The sequence below is a fragment of the Bubalus bubalis genome, chromosome 18 (genome assembly GCF_019923935.1).
Source record: "Bubalus bubalis isolate 160015118507 breed Murrah chromosome 18, NDDB_SH_1, whole genome shotgun sequence".
NCBI classification, from domain to species: Eukaryota; Metazoa; Chordata; class Mammalia; order Artiodactyla; family Bovidae; genus Bubalus; species Bubalus bubalis.
In genome coordinates, this window is record NC_059174.1 from 11,938,716 (window position 1) to 11,953,112 (window position 14,397).

Sequence of the window (14,397 nt, forward strand, 5' to 3'; positions counted from 1 at the left end):
TGTCCCGACAGGACCACACAGAAGTGTGTCCCCTCTCCCGGCCCCCTCGGGGCAGTCAGACGGCTCCACTTCTGCTGTGGGCGCGGGGCCACTGAGACGCAAACGGAGGAGAGCGCAGACCCCCACCTGTGGCGGGTGGGGAGATCTCCTCGCAGCCATCTCGGAAAATGCCACCCGCCACTGCCTGCCAGAGAGTCTGTAAACCAGAGCGGGACATTTGGGGCACTATAGAAGCCTTCCTTCCTCTCCTGTGACATGGTGTGGTCTGAGCTGGAGGTCAAGATCACTCAGGACTGGCAAGTCTAGGTCTGTATTTGGGAAATTGTGGGGAGAGGTCGCCCCAAGTGGGGTTGAGCCAGCCTTGCCCAAATCATGAATGGGTACAGTGTGCCGACCAACCTAGAGCTGGTCCTGCAGACCCTCCAAAAGGAATCCCGCAGACCCTCCAAAGCGTCGGTTGCTGACCTCATGCTCCCAGTCCGGCTTAACTTACTTAGCACAATACACCTACCTAAACCCCAAGATGAAAGACCAGTGTCTGTACATAAACAACCTGAGTCGAGTTGCCGCTGATGGTCCCCAAGGATGCAGAAAGCAGAAAGACAAAAACATAGGAGGGGTGAGTGGCTTTTGTCCTCCTTACTATCATCAGGAAATATGCAGGCCCGTGTTTAAAGACGGAGGACACCCAGGGTCATTTTGAAATAAACTCTAGAGATGGGCAGCCTCCTGGAGGCGGTGGGGGGCGGTGGTACAAGACCGTGAGCCCTCCTGACTTGTGCAGGCTGTGGAGGAGGGTGGCCCAAGAGTACGGCCCATCTGATGCCCCCCAGAAGCACCCTCTGCCCTTCCCAGCAGCCTCCTGCTTGATGGAGCCCATGTCATCTTGAACTTGGTCATGAGTCAGCGGAGGGCCCCTCTTCCCCCCCGTCTCCCTCCGTGGGGCCCCCCGGAGCAGGTGTTTGCCGAGCTCCAGGTCTCTCTGCTTACATAACCCTTGTTCCATTTGGAAGGATGAAAAATCTCCCTGGGGTTTATTGTAAACAGGCTTAGGTTCGCCCAAACACGGAGAGGAAAGGTCAGCGGATTATTCATGCGCCTCTCTCTCTCCCTGCCTGGCGCTTTCCGCCCCTGCTGGCCGCAGACACCCCCTCCCCACCCTGACACCTGGGCTGTGGCCAGGACCTGCGCCCAACCCGTCCATCAGGCCACCAGGGCACAGGGCCCAGGGCAGGGGCTGGGGCCAACTGGGCGGCCCTGACGCGTCCATGGGCCCTGCTTTGGCGGCCATTTCCACTTGACCTCAAGGAGATGGAGGGAGGGAGGGAGATTGGGGAAATTTCTTGATGAGCCTCCACGGGTAGAGGCTCGCTCACGGAAAGATCATTTTTTATGATGACAGAAACAGAGCCGGGAACTCCTGAGGAGGGGCCAGCAAAGCTTCAGGCAGGAAAGAGATGGCCCGCTGGCCCAACAGGCCATGGTCCACCAGTTGCCTGTGTGTGCTGTACGCTGAGCATTTGAACCCATGACCTCATCACACATGACCTCATCTGAGACGGGGTATAGGCCCACTGCACGGATAAGAAGCTGCGGGTAGCGCTCAGCAAGGAAGACCTACGGGTCTTAGCTCCACGGGGCCTTGGCTTCCAACATGGCACAGTGCATGGCTGGTACACCCGTGTCGGCCAGGAGACCAGTGGGTGAAGCCTAGGAGCCGTGGCTGTGTCTTCTGCTGGGGCTCTGTGTAGCTGTGCCCGTCAGAACTGGCTGTGTTAGAGCGACTGAGGGCCCCTGTGCCTACAGGCAGGACTGGCCCACACACCATTAGCAACGATGGATACGCACCCGGGGGTGCTTCTCACGGTCTGGCCCCCCAGACTTACAGCAACAGCATCACTTGGAACCTGGTTGGAGTCAATTCCCCAGTGTCACCCAGCCCTCATGAAGTTGAGGGGCAGGGGCAGGGGCAGGCCAGGTCATCTGTGGGTTGACATGCCGTCTGGTGCTACCAATGTTCCAAATCAAGCTGGAGATGGGCTGCCTCAAGGCGGGTCCGTCAGTCCTCACCCTGCAGACACAGGACCAGCAGCTGGGGGTCCTGGAGAATTAGGTGGGCTTCCACAGAGCAGCTCCACTAAGCCCTGCATCAACCAGAGGGACCACTGAGGTGGGCTCCCACCTCCTCCCCGCCTTCGTCCTGGAGCCATCTCTGGAGTGGTTTCCATCCTGCCCAGGCACACAGAGGGTCAGGAGCACTCTGAGGACCCTCACTCACTGCACCAGAGGGCGGGGCAATGGGGCTCAGGACCCACTGCACGTGCACCTCGAGGCCACCCAGCCATCCTGGGGCTAATGCCTGCACAGCCCCACCCAGCACCCGATCCTGACTGCTTCCTGGGTGGCTGGTCCCTTCGGAATGTGCCTGGGCTGAGTGACCTGGGTCTCCACTCATTCTACAGAACAGCTTTGGTAAACACAGGAAATGCGGTTTTGTTCCCAGACGTGACTGCACGAGACTCTGGTGGGTGGGACACGCTCCTTCCAGGAAAAGTCCCCAAAGCCAGTCTCAAAGCTGACCCTCCCTGTATTCCAGATGGGGGTGAAGTGAAACCCCAGCTCCCCAGAAGGAACACTCTGGGTGTGGGGGCTCCCTAAAACTTGGGGGCCATGATGTCACTTTCTGAGATCACAGCTCTGTACGTGAGGGTGGTGTCACCCATTTCCATTCTTGGCCCTGTGGAACTGCCAGGGCCCTGTGAGGGAAAGGGTCAGACAGCTCTAAGCACCGCTGTGGACAGCGCCCTGGGTCTGGGCTCAAGTCCTAGTGCTCCCTGTGTGCCTCCGTTTCTTCACGTAGCCAAAGAAGATAATGATAGTACCTGTCTGGGAGACTTGTCATGGGAATTAAATGAGAGACATAAGGTAACTAATGATGATGCTCTGGGTAAATGCCTTTTGCATGGCTGAAAGGATAGATGATGGATGATGGACGGATGGATGAATGGATGGGTGGATGGATAAATGGGTGGGTGGATCATAAATGGGTGGGTGGATGGATGGATGGATGGATGAATGGATGGATAAATGGGTGGGTGGGTGGATAGATGGAAGGATAGGTGGATAGATGAATAGGTAGATGAATGGATGGATGGATGGATGATGCATGGATGGATGGATGGATGATGCATAAATGGATGGATGGATGGGTGGATGGATAAATGGGTGGGTGGGTGGGTGGATAGATGGATAGATGGAAGGATGGGTGTATGGGTAGACAGATGAATAGATTGGTGAATGGATGGATGATGGATGAATGGATGGGTGGATGGGTAGATGGTTAAATAGGTAGGTGGGTGGGTAGATGGAGGAGGGATGGAAGGATGGGTGGATGGATGAATAGATGGATGGGTGAGTGGAAAGATTAATGATGTTATAAAAGGAAAAAAGAAACCTGCTAGGCAGAGTTATTTTGGATTTATTTTTGAGCTTGAGGAGATGCAGTGTTAACTCTTGGAGGAGGATGAGAGGTGAGGAAGCAGGGCCATCGTCCTGAGGAACCGCCCTCCCACCCTCATGCACACGTGTCAAGGGGGAGTCACATCGAGAAGCCCCAGCTGCGTTTCTTAGGGCTCCTCCTTATTAAAACCTCTAACAGAGACATTCATCTACAATTAGTTAGCCTCAGAGGTCAAGCAATCTGATGCCTGCATACAAAATAAAATAAAACCGATACAGAAGTGATGGATGGAGCGATGGACAGATGGACAGGTGAAGCAAGAACAGTAAGGTGTGAGCCCGAGAGCTGAGGTGTGGCGGGCATGTGGGTGACTGCCATACCTGCACTTTAACTGCCCTTGCATCTGGACTTTCCCACAGTTACGTGGGGGAACACAATCCTACCTCCGCCCCCAGGCCAGCTTCTTTGGGGGAGGGCAAAGGCCGACTTTCCCACAGGCCCTTTGGGTCCGGTGAGTGGAGCCACAGATCCACCTGCTCCAGCAGCACCCAGAAAGTTACCAAGGATGGCACCCTGGGGACAGCCTTGCAGCCGTCCTGCCCGAGGCTCTGATGAGCCAGCTTTGTGCCAAGTCCTATAGAGGGGAGGGTGGTGTGATTGGCATTCAGCCTCTGCCCTCAGTAAGCCCAGTCCTTAGTGGGCACCTCTGCTCCTGAAGCTCCCTCTTCCTGGAGCGCCCTGGAGTCCTTTTTCCTCCTTTACTTCTGCCTAGAAATTTCCAGATTCTGACTCTGTCCCTCAGGCTACCAAGGGCCAGCTGTCTTTCAGTAGGGATTGCAAATGTGCATTGTGAAAACCTTAAACACAGGCATTCAGCTTAAATAATCAGACCCCAGAGGGGAAATCTGATACCTATAAATTAAAAAAAAACAAACATGTATAGAGATATGGCTAGACAGACGGACATCTGATAAGTTAATCTCATGGTCATGTACTGTTCCAAGATTGCTCTACATGGCTGATTCCATTTTATATTTAGACAACCCTAGGTGGTGTTCTGGGCTTCCCTGGTGGTGCAGTGGTAAAGAATCTGCCTGCCAATACAGGAAATGCAAGAGTTGCAAGTTTGATCCCTGGATCGGGAAGATCCCCTAGAAGAGGAAATGGCAACCCGCTCTAGTATTCTTGCCTGGGAAACTCCAAGGACAGAGGAGCCTGGTGGGCTACAGTCCCTGGGGTTGTAAAGAGTCCAACACGACAGAGTGAGCACATGTGGTGTTCTGGAGTTAAATACTAATTTAACAGATGGAAAAACTGAGGCCCGTGGAGAGTTTTTAGGTGATGTCCAAGGACACCCAGCAGGTCTGTGTCAGAGCTTGGATGTGAACCCAGGCAGTCTTGCCCCATGGGCTTCCCTGGTGGCTCAAATGGTAAAAGAATCTGCCTGCAATGCAGGAGTCCTGGGTTCGATTCCTGGGTCAGGAAGGTCTCCTGGAGGAGGAAATGGCAACCTACTCCAGTATTCTTGCCTGGAGAATCCCATGGACAGAGAAGCCTGGCGGACTACAGTCCATGGGGTCACACAGAGTCAGACACAACTGAGAGAGTAACACACACACACACACACACACACACACACACACACACACACACAGTCTTGCCCCGCACCTAATGCGTTCAACTTTGCCCAACATTTGAGGTTAACTCAACTTCTCTTCCTCTTTGGGCTGGTGGCTGAGGGAAGGCTGAGCCATGGGGCTGGCCACTTCAGCCAGAAGCAGCCCCTGCATGAATTCAGGCTCCTCCTGCCCAGCATTGGGCAGACTGGCCAAGTGAAGCCAGCACCCACCATGTGCGCCACGCACAGAGGGTCAAGGCCCCCGAGGACATAGACAGGTCAGCCCTCCAAGCAGCCAGAGCCCAGCGACCGCGACCCTGCTCAGGCCCAGGGGCTCCAACCACCCTGACGAATCTTAGTGGCAACACCGACGTCAGAGAGGTTTCCTTCACAGGCCGTGAGGGGAAGGCTGAGCTGTAGGAGGTGAATCACCATGAAAATCCCATCGTAATAGTAATAATGCCAGGCATGAACTCTTGCCTCTGCCAAGCCAAACAAATGACGGGGTGCAGATGGGGCTGGTGCTTCAGTTTACAGATCTCTCAGGCCCTTTACGAGGCTGCGAGGTCTGCATCCTAAGCGGGCAGTATGGTCAATTCTATTATATCTGGGCCCACGCCAGGCCTCAGTGGTTTGCAAGGAAAACCAGCCTACAGAATCACGGTGATTTGCCCGATGGCCTCAGATGCAATTTTCTTCAATGACTCTGCATCGACCCGCTCTTCGACGGCTGTCTGCCCAGATGTGGTCCCTCAGCTGTGGCCGCCTGTCCTTCCCCGAGCTGGTGCAGCACGGGCGCTTCTTTTCTCTCAATGGTGATGATGGGTGGTGGGGGGAGGGGTCTACCCTGGAAAAGCCCTTGAACCCAACCTTCGTCAGGCCTGGCTAATAGAGCACATTAGAAGCATCCAGGGAGAAGGCAATGGCACCCCACTCCAGTACTCTTGCCTTGAGAATCCCAGGGACGGGGGAGCCTGGTGGGCTGCCGTCTATGGGGTCGCAAAGAGTCGGACAAAACTGAAGTGACTTAGCAACAGCAGCAGCAGAAGCATCCAGAGAGTCCCACAAGCTGGCGATGCCTAAGGCAATGCCCAGAAATCTGGATTCAGATGGTTTGAGTTGGGTGCAGGAAGTGGTATTTTAAAATACCCCCCCACCAAGAATTCATAATGAGGAGGTGGGGGGTAAGTATCATGGCTGGTTCTAACTTGTGGGCATCAGAGCCACCTGGGAGGGGGTCAAAGATAAACCTTCCTACGCCCTGGCCAGCTCCGATTCAGAAGGTCTGGGGTGGGTCCTGGGAATCCGTCTTTCACGGAAGCTTCCTATGGGGACTCAGGAGCAACGTTGAGGAAACGCAGCTGTAGCCTGGCGCTCCTTCCGGCACTGCAAGGGTCCCTAGGACACAGTCTGCTTCCAGCTTCCCTGTTTTCACCCTCGGCTTCCCTCTCCCAGAGCCTCTCCCCACATCCTTAGATGTGAAGTCCCCGACAGCACCACCAGCTCCAGGGAAATGGCCTCTGGCCCCCGCCCCAGACCTACCAAATCAGAAACTTGGGGTGGGAGGCGGCAATCTTTTCAGAAGCTCCCCGGCCCGCCCTGAAGCAGGCTTCAGTTGAAGAACCACTGAGAACAAGAAGGTGGCTTGGGGTCAGAGGGTCACTACCTGAGACTACTCTCCCATCCGGGGCTGGGGCTGTGCGGGGGTGGGGCGGAATAAGGTATTTACCTTGAGCCCCAAATTTAAATGGATGACAAAAGACATGAATTTTTTTAAAAAACCCGATGGACAAAATATCAAATTTCAAGTAAGGACAGAATCTGGTCCTGAATTGGCACAACACTTGCTCACTTGCTACACCCTCATCTTGGCCCCAATTCTAATAAAACTTTATTTATAAAAACAGGCCAGACAGCAGGCAGGAGTTGGCCAGGGTGGTTTTCTTTCTTGTTTGTTTTATTCTGATTTTTAATATTATACTAAAATATGAACTTATCTTGATTACCAAGATTTTTGGCACTCCCTTAAATTTGTACCCACTCCCGTGGCTGCCCCATGCACTCTGGGGAACCTGGCCCCCAGCCTGAGATGCTCCTGAGTCCTGGCGCCCGAGTCCCCAGGTGCTGGGAGTCCTGCAGCCCTGGCAGCTGCCCCTCCCTCGGCAGGCCTGTATGTTTGCAGTGAACATTCCCGAGCACATTGCTGCTGACGGGGCAAAGCCTGTGCCAGGGCTATATGCATCAAAGTCTTTTCAACTTTAATGGTGTATGACATTTTTGAGACAAAATACGGGTCAGCTAATCATATTTTAATAGCTCTACCTTTATAAGCAGCCTGCCTTGGAGTGCACACAGTAATATTTTAATTTCTCAGCTCTGATGAGCACTCTTCTAACCAGGTATTCAGTTTCTGCATTTATAAATCTCACTCCCAGATGTCGGATGCCAGGGAACTCTACAGAACAACCATACAAATATAATATTTAATATTGGATGTCAGTTTGCGTGTTCCACTCAATTTCCTGGAAAGAGCTCGAAACTCCACTTATTTTGGGTGGAATATCCAATCAGTTCCACACTCCAAGACCCGGCCGGACTGCCATGTAATACCGCATAACTAAATTCTCTAATTTCTGAGAGACAAATTTGGAGCAGATGTAGGAAAAGGGTGTCATTTGTTTCCAAATGCAACAGTTATCAGGCCGGACAACTGGGAGGGATAATTAGCAAGGGGCCAAGTTTGTGAGCCGATCTCCCAAACCAGGAGACTTACGGGCACACCCCAGCCCCTAGGAAGACACGCAGGGTGGGGAACTCAGCACCACGTATCAGCACAGGGGAGAAGGCTAAACTGGACTCGTGGGTCTGGAGCATCTGACGCGGAACTGAAAAATAAAGAATGGGACGCCAGGGAGGGAAGGTGAAGGGCATGTAACCCCAGCCTTGTTTTAAGCAGGAGTCCTCTGCCACTCAGGGCATCTACGGTTGCCCAGCAACCCACCCCGGCTGGGACCCAGGCTTGCTCACCTCCTCAGCCCAGCTCACTCTCGGTTTGGGGGGTCGTTCGGTCCTTCGGGACTCAAAGGGGGCTGGCTCTGTTCTTGGTGATGCCTTTCAGTGACTTTGACGGATGCCGTCAGCTGAGGACTCTGGGGGTGCAAAAGCCACACGAGAATGATGCCACAGGCAGCCCCTGGGGACCCAGACCAACCTCGGTGCCTGGCCAAGGGACCGCCGGCAGCATCTTTCCGGGGGCTCCCCCTCTCTCCCTCATCAGCTGGCCCATCCCTCAGTTTCCTCATCCAGAGAAGGGATGCGTGATCCCAGGAGGAGGCCTCCGATGATGTCAATTGGGTGGAGGAAATTACGAAACAAGGTACTTCGAGCCTCCCAGCGGGAAATTGGGGTAAATTCCTGACATCTGGTACTGCGTGCTATTCTTGGTCGAGGCATAATTGAGGCAAGGTGGCAAATGGTGTAAAACAGGCCCTCCTGGGGGACCTAGCAGGCTGCTAGTGACTAGATGGTGGGGGGGGGTGGTCTCCAGCCAGCCCCCACTTCCTGGGCCCCCTCTGAGCCTCAGTTTCTCCTTCCAGGAGGAGCAAGCTGGATGTGGCGGCTGCAGACACCTGCTGGCTTTCAGGAGATTCCTCTCTGCTCCACCCCAGGTGAGGACGGGGGACACAGAAAAAAGGCCCCTCGTCATTTTCTTGCCAGGAGAGAAAGGAAGGTGAGTCGTCCACAAGCTTGGCCCCAAGTGGAGCTTAAGGAGTCGCAGCTGGGAGGCCATATGGGGAAGTGCGTGGGTGGCTCGGCCTTTCCTGCCTCTCACTCTCGGTCGGGCCAAATTCAGGAGAGTCCTCCCTTTCCCCCTGCCAGAGTATCGGCTCACCACCCCCTCCTTTCTGCCTGCCCCTTCCCTCCCTCCAGACAGCAGGCAGCCCAGCTCCGTGGCAGGGCAGCAAGCCTCGCTGTGGGAAGGGGACCGCCTCGGGTCTCCCCGGTGTCTGGGGGGTCTGCTGCTAATTGGATTGTAAAAGATGATCCCTCTGCACAGCTGTCTGCGAGCTGGGCCCCAGTGACACAGGGTAAATTAAATGCAGACAGTGGGGCGGGGTTACCTGCTGAAGCTCTGTGCCGGGCTCAGACCCCAGAAGTCAGAGAGGATAGTGGCACTGAGATGGGAGAGGAGCTGAAGCAAGGAGGAGCCTCACCGAGTGCTCCATCGGGCGCTGAGGCGGCCCCTTCCCTGCAGGCCTGCTCACAGCCCCTGGCCCTGAGGCATCTGGAAATCAAAGCGTCCTGACCCTCTTTACCACAATGCTCCGTGGGGCTGCTGGGCAGCTGAGCTGAGGGTGCCCTGGGCCTGCTGGCCCATGAGGGTCCCCCCTTGCAGAGTGGAGCCCATGGCCAGGTCCTGCTGCCCATCATGGACTCTTTCACTCAGTCATTCAAGCATCACTTATCCACTCAGAATATCCAGCAGTCTGTCTCTAAGCTGAGCACTAGGAATACAGAGATGGTGTGGACAAGGCGGCAGCTCTCCTCCCACGTTTGCCACCCCATCCCCCGCTCCCTGCAAAGTAATAGAACTGAGTTCAGCTGGCACATGTTCACCCACAATGAAAGCTACATCTTCCAGCCTCCCTTGCAGCTAGACATGGCCATGTGATTACACTCTGGCCAATCAGATGAAGCAGAGTGTGGCGGCCCTTCCTTTAAACAACACAGTTGATCCTGGCTTTCTGCCCTTCCCTCTCAGAGATCTTCTTTCCTGCTGACTGGGATGGAGATGTGAGGGCTGGTGCTGAAGTGGCCACCCTGAGCAAGGTGGCTCTGGACAAAGAGGACCTATGTGGTAGGTTAATCAACCTCGTCCTGAGGTCATTATGAAGGAGCAGACCAGCCCTGACCTGCCTGACTCCAAACTTAGGTGTGGGGAAAAAAAAAAAAAAAAAAAAGCAAAACTGCCTTCTTTAAGCAACGGTTACTTTGGGTTTCTATTGTTTCCAGCTAAAGATAATTAAAACCCACACAAGTGATGACACTGCAGCAGGAGCATACAGCCTTGGCCACACAGAGGGGCCACGTGGCCCAATCTCGGGCATTAGGGGCGGCTGGGCATGGCTGCAACCTGCAGGGCGTGTTGACTGGGACAGGCAGGTTGGCGGGGTTCAGTGGAGGCATTTCAGGAAGAAGGAAGTCCAGAGGGAGCTTAGTGTGTCTGGGGAGGCACTGGGTCCTTCAGGGAGGTGGGGACCCCCTGCCCTGAAGATAATTAAAACCTACACAATGAATTGCAGGTAAGGCCTTAAAAGAACTCGTCCTTGATTCAAAGGGAGACACTCACTACTTATAACAAATGCAAGGTCATTTGCCCCCGAGGTTGAAACGTTGCCGGCTGATTTAAAGACTAGCAAGCACCTGATGGGAGGCGCGTGTAGACGTGCACAACGGTTGATCATCCAGGAGTGGCTTCTCAGCTGGCTTCTTGACTCAGGACTCGATGACCTGCTGTCTGTGGTCCACGTGTCCCTTGGCCAAATGGCCAGTGCCCCCCTCCTTAGGTTCACTCATGGTCCTCTTCTCTCTTCAATGCCAGCAAGTCCCCAGTGGGCTGGGGGAGGGGAGGGGAGGAGCTGGAACAAAGCCACCCCATTTCCAGGCTCAGGGAAACTGTTCCAGACCACACACCAGAAAGGCCATTTGAGGGGTGGACTCCATCCCTGCTGTCCTTGTCACTGTGGTCACCCCCGTGCCCAGCTCTGTCCCAGGACACTCCTAGGCATTCTGAGAAGAGAGCCTAGAATAGCCTGGAACATGGACGCAGGAAGGAACGTTGGGGGAGGGGACATAGGGCTGACTTGTGGGGCAGAGAGTGCTCCTGTCTTCTTGCAGGACGGTGGTCATCGTCTGTGTGTGCAGGCAGGTCCACTCTGCTCTCATCCTCAGCCTCTGGAGTGTGATCTATACAAAAACCTGGGCCAGGCTGCTGTCTCTGCTGGGCGCCAAGGGTGGCTGTCGTCTTTGTTTGCAGACGAGAAGCTGTCCCATAGCTAGTACACCAGAGGCGGGTGCAGCCCCGCACTGCCTGACTCCCACACTCATTCCCACTGGGCTGGAATTCCATGTGGCTCTGAGACTTCGAGGAGGACGAGGATGGCCAGTGTGTCCTGAGCACCTGGGGTGCTGCTGGGCCACCAGCCTCACATGGGGGCAAGCGGAAAGGGCCATGTCTTCTGCCTCCTATCAGGGCTTCCCCAGACACAGTAATAATGAGAGCCAATTTGCTATTCTCAGAACCAGATTTGACCAAACACAGGGATAGGCCAGCTGCTACATGGAATGTGGCCCCGAGTGAGCAGGTAACAGAGATGTGCCATTCAGAATGGCTATGAGATGCTGCCCAGCATGTGGGTACCAGCCTGCCTGGTGGCATCAGCAGAGAGTGCCCCTGTCTCCTTGCAGGACACTCAGATAGAACAGAAGCTAGCCTCCATTTCAAGCCTCGCTGTTTCCCCATCACACGTTCTGGTTATCGCCAGACAAGTTCCGCACTTGTAAGACCAGCACAGACAGTCACTCAACCCAAGATGCTTAAGGAAGCCCCCCAGGATCAACGTGGTCACCCCATCCTGCTGCCCTGAGGGTCATCCAGTTCAGCAGACACTGGCCCAGTGCTTCCTGCTCCCAGCACTGGGGATGCCAAGAGGCTTCAAGGTGACCACTGCCCTCGCAGCCATCCTTAGTCAGAGGGTGTCCAGCCACGTCCGACGGGACGATGGGCGTGGTGTGCAGGACGGTCCACGGGCGTCCACCCGGGAACTCCGTGGTAAAGATGTGACTCAGGAAACAGGAGTGAGCGGCCACACTCAGGCCACCTCGGATGCCTTCTTCTCCGTGGATCATTGAATTACATGCATATTTCAGTGAAGAGGATTATCTCCTTGCTGGTTTTGGAAGATGTATTTAGGGGAGGTATTTCAATTCTGTTGTCATTTAAAACTAAAAATCAAAACATCATTTTTGATGTCCAGGGTTCTTTCTTCCGCCGAAATACACACTGTGGTGTGTTACAATCATGTCTCCACCATTTGTGCCTTAGATGTACTTGTAGGTATGTTTATTTGGTTTTTGACCGCGTTTTTCTCTTAGAAATCAGGATCGCATGTCTAATCTCAAAGGGTAGATAATCCTCACTGGGATGTGAATTTGGCAAACATTCCAATTGGTTTAACATCAACAAATGGCTTCTCGGGGAGGGTGGGTGGTGTGAGGGCGATTCAAAATTTTGTATTTTGCAAAAGGCAGTTGTTGTTTTTTTTTCTTGTATCCCCTGTATTGCTAGGAACAAACTATTTTCTTATTTGAAAAAAAAAAAAAAAAACCCACCCTGCCCTTTTATGGGAAAACGAGTTCAGCACTGTGTTTATTATTCCACATGAAAGCGGTTTTGCCTTCATCTGTGGCTGCCTGATTACAAAGACAAGATCTTTAATTAAAATTGGTTTGGTTATGTGTATTTCTTTCAAAGAAAACCATCGAAATAGCATTTGTGACTCATTACCTTCTTAACAAGGATGCTGTTCTATTTGCCTATTGCTGTTCTATCGCCCGTTTTCAATATAGACACTGACCTTGAAAGATGGGGTATGTGCCAACAAGGAGCTCCGTGTGCACCCTTAAGTCGTCTTTCTGGGTCTGTGACTTTGACCCAGGGGGTGGGTTTGGTCTGACAGTATTTCGAGGGCACATAAACCTCTGCAGCTTGACTGAATTCAGGAAGGCCTGGTGGGCGGGCAGGCGGGGGCTTCTGCAAACCAGCAGCATCCTTCGGGAAGGTCCTGGGCTGATTCTTTGGGAACGCCCGGCTCGGCTGTGCTGGGAGGCCAAGGAAGAAGGCAGGGGCTGACTTTCTCATCAGCCCCACATGCCCAGGGTGGGTTTGAGATCACATGGCTTTCGGGAACTGTTTCCAGCCGAGGAACAAGATTGCCTAGATCCGAAAGGCTGTCTAACATGTTAGTGAAATTAGTGCTTAGCAATATTTTTGAGAATTCTGTGGTTTGGGCATTTTATGTTTTTTCCTCTGCCAAAACAAGCTTGCTAACTTCTTTGCCTCTCTGTTTGCTGCAGAGAGGAGCAAAGGGGCTCTAAATCACTTGCACATTTCATGTTGACAGCGTCCCATGCTAGCACGACGGATGGGAAGGGAGGCTCCAGCTTGGCTTTTAATACCGGGTGACCCAGGCTCACCCACTCACAGGCACTCCCCACCTGATCTCAGTGGCAGCTGCTCTTCCACCCTCTACTCCGTGGACTCGGTGCGCTTAAAAGTTGTACGGGGTGAATGGGAGTCTTTGGCTTTTCCGAGTGAGCCTCCTCGCCTAGGCAGGACGAGCTGCCTTCCAATTCCTCGGGCAGGTGATGACGACCAGAGCTAACTGACACTTAGTGAGCACGTACTGTGCACCAGGTCCTTGTCTAAATGCTCTCTGTTCCCTGATGGGTTCGACTGTCCTAATAACCCCAATCCAGGTTGCTGGGATTAAATCCCAGTTCTGCTGAGCTGTGTGACTCTGGGCAAATACTTAACCTCTCTGTGCCTCAGAAGGATCCATGGAGAAAGTAGCACGACCAGAAGGGATTAAATCTGCAGTGCTCTTAAGAGGATAGCACCCTCCTCAGCATGCTTGCTGGCTTTCCTGGTGACTCAGTGGGAAAGAATCTGCCTGCCAATATAGGAGACGCAGGTTCGATCCCTGGGTCGGGAAGATTCCCTGGAGGAGGAAATGGCAGCCCCCTCCAGTACTCCAGTATTCTTGCCTGGGAAATCCCATGGACAGAGGAGCCTGGCAGGCTGCAGTCCATAAGGTCGAAAAAGAGTCGGATGTGACTTAGCGACTAAACAACAAATAAACCGTTCTAGTGCCCACAGCCAAGTGCTTCCCGAAGGCACACAGCAAACTCTCAGCAGGACTGGGGCCAGACTTGTGATCACTAGACTACAGTGCCTATGACAGAAACAGTAGCTGCACAATGCCATCGCTGTTTTCAGGGTATTTGCACAAAAGGACTTGGTACACAAACACTTGTTCACTGGCTGCTGTGGGGGGTGGGCAGCTTCACGCTTGGGCATGAAGACAGAGCCTCCAGGAGGGTGAGACTGACGTCTGTGAGGGGGGAAGATTTAAAGGCACAGTGTTTACAGTCCCCTGCCCCACCTTTTGGAGCAGACAGGGAGCTTTGTTTGGCTGCCCAGTTCCCGGGCTGGGGGGTAGACAGCAGGCAAGGGCAGTGAGGAATCCGGAAGCAGGAC

The 14,397-nt window shown here is 53.8% G+C and overlaps 1 long non-coding RNA gene across 1 annotated transcript; it reads right to left on the reverse strand.

Moving 5' to 3' along the window:
* Positions 1-7,542: 7,542 nt before the first annotated feature.
* LOC123330245 lies at positions 7,543-9,834 on the reverse strand. The gene is made up of 3 exons (XR_006545994.1): positions 9,200-9,834; positions 8,106-8,227; positions 7,543-7,963 (listed from the first exon to the last, which is right to left on the reverse strand). It is a non-coding gene; the product is annotated as an uncharacterized LOC123330245 (long non-coding RNA).
* Between the last annotated feature and the right edge of the window lie 4,563 nt (positions 9,835-14,397).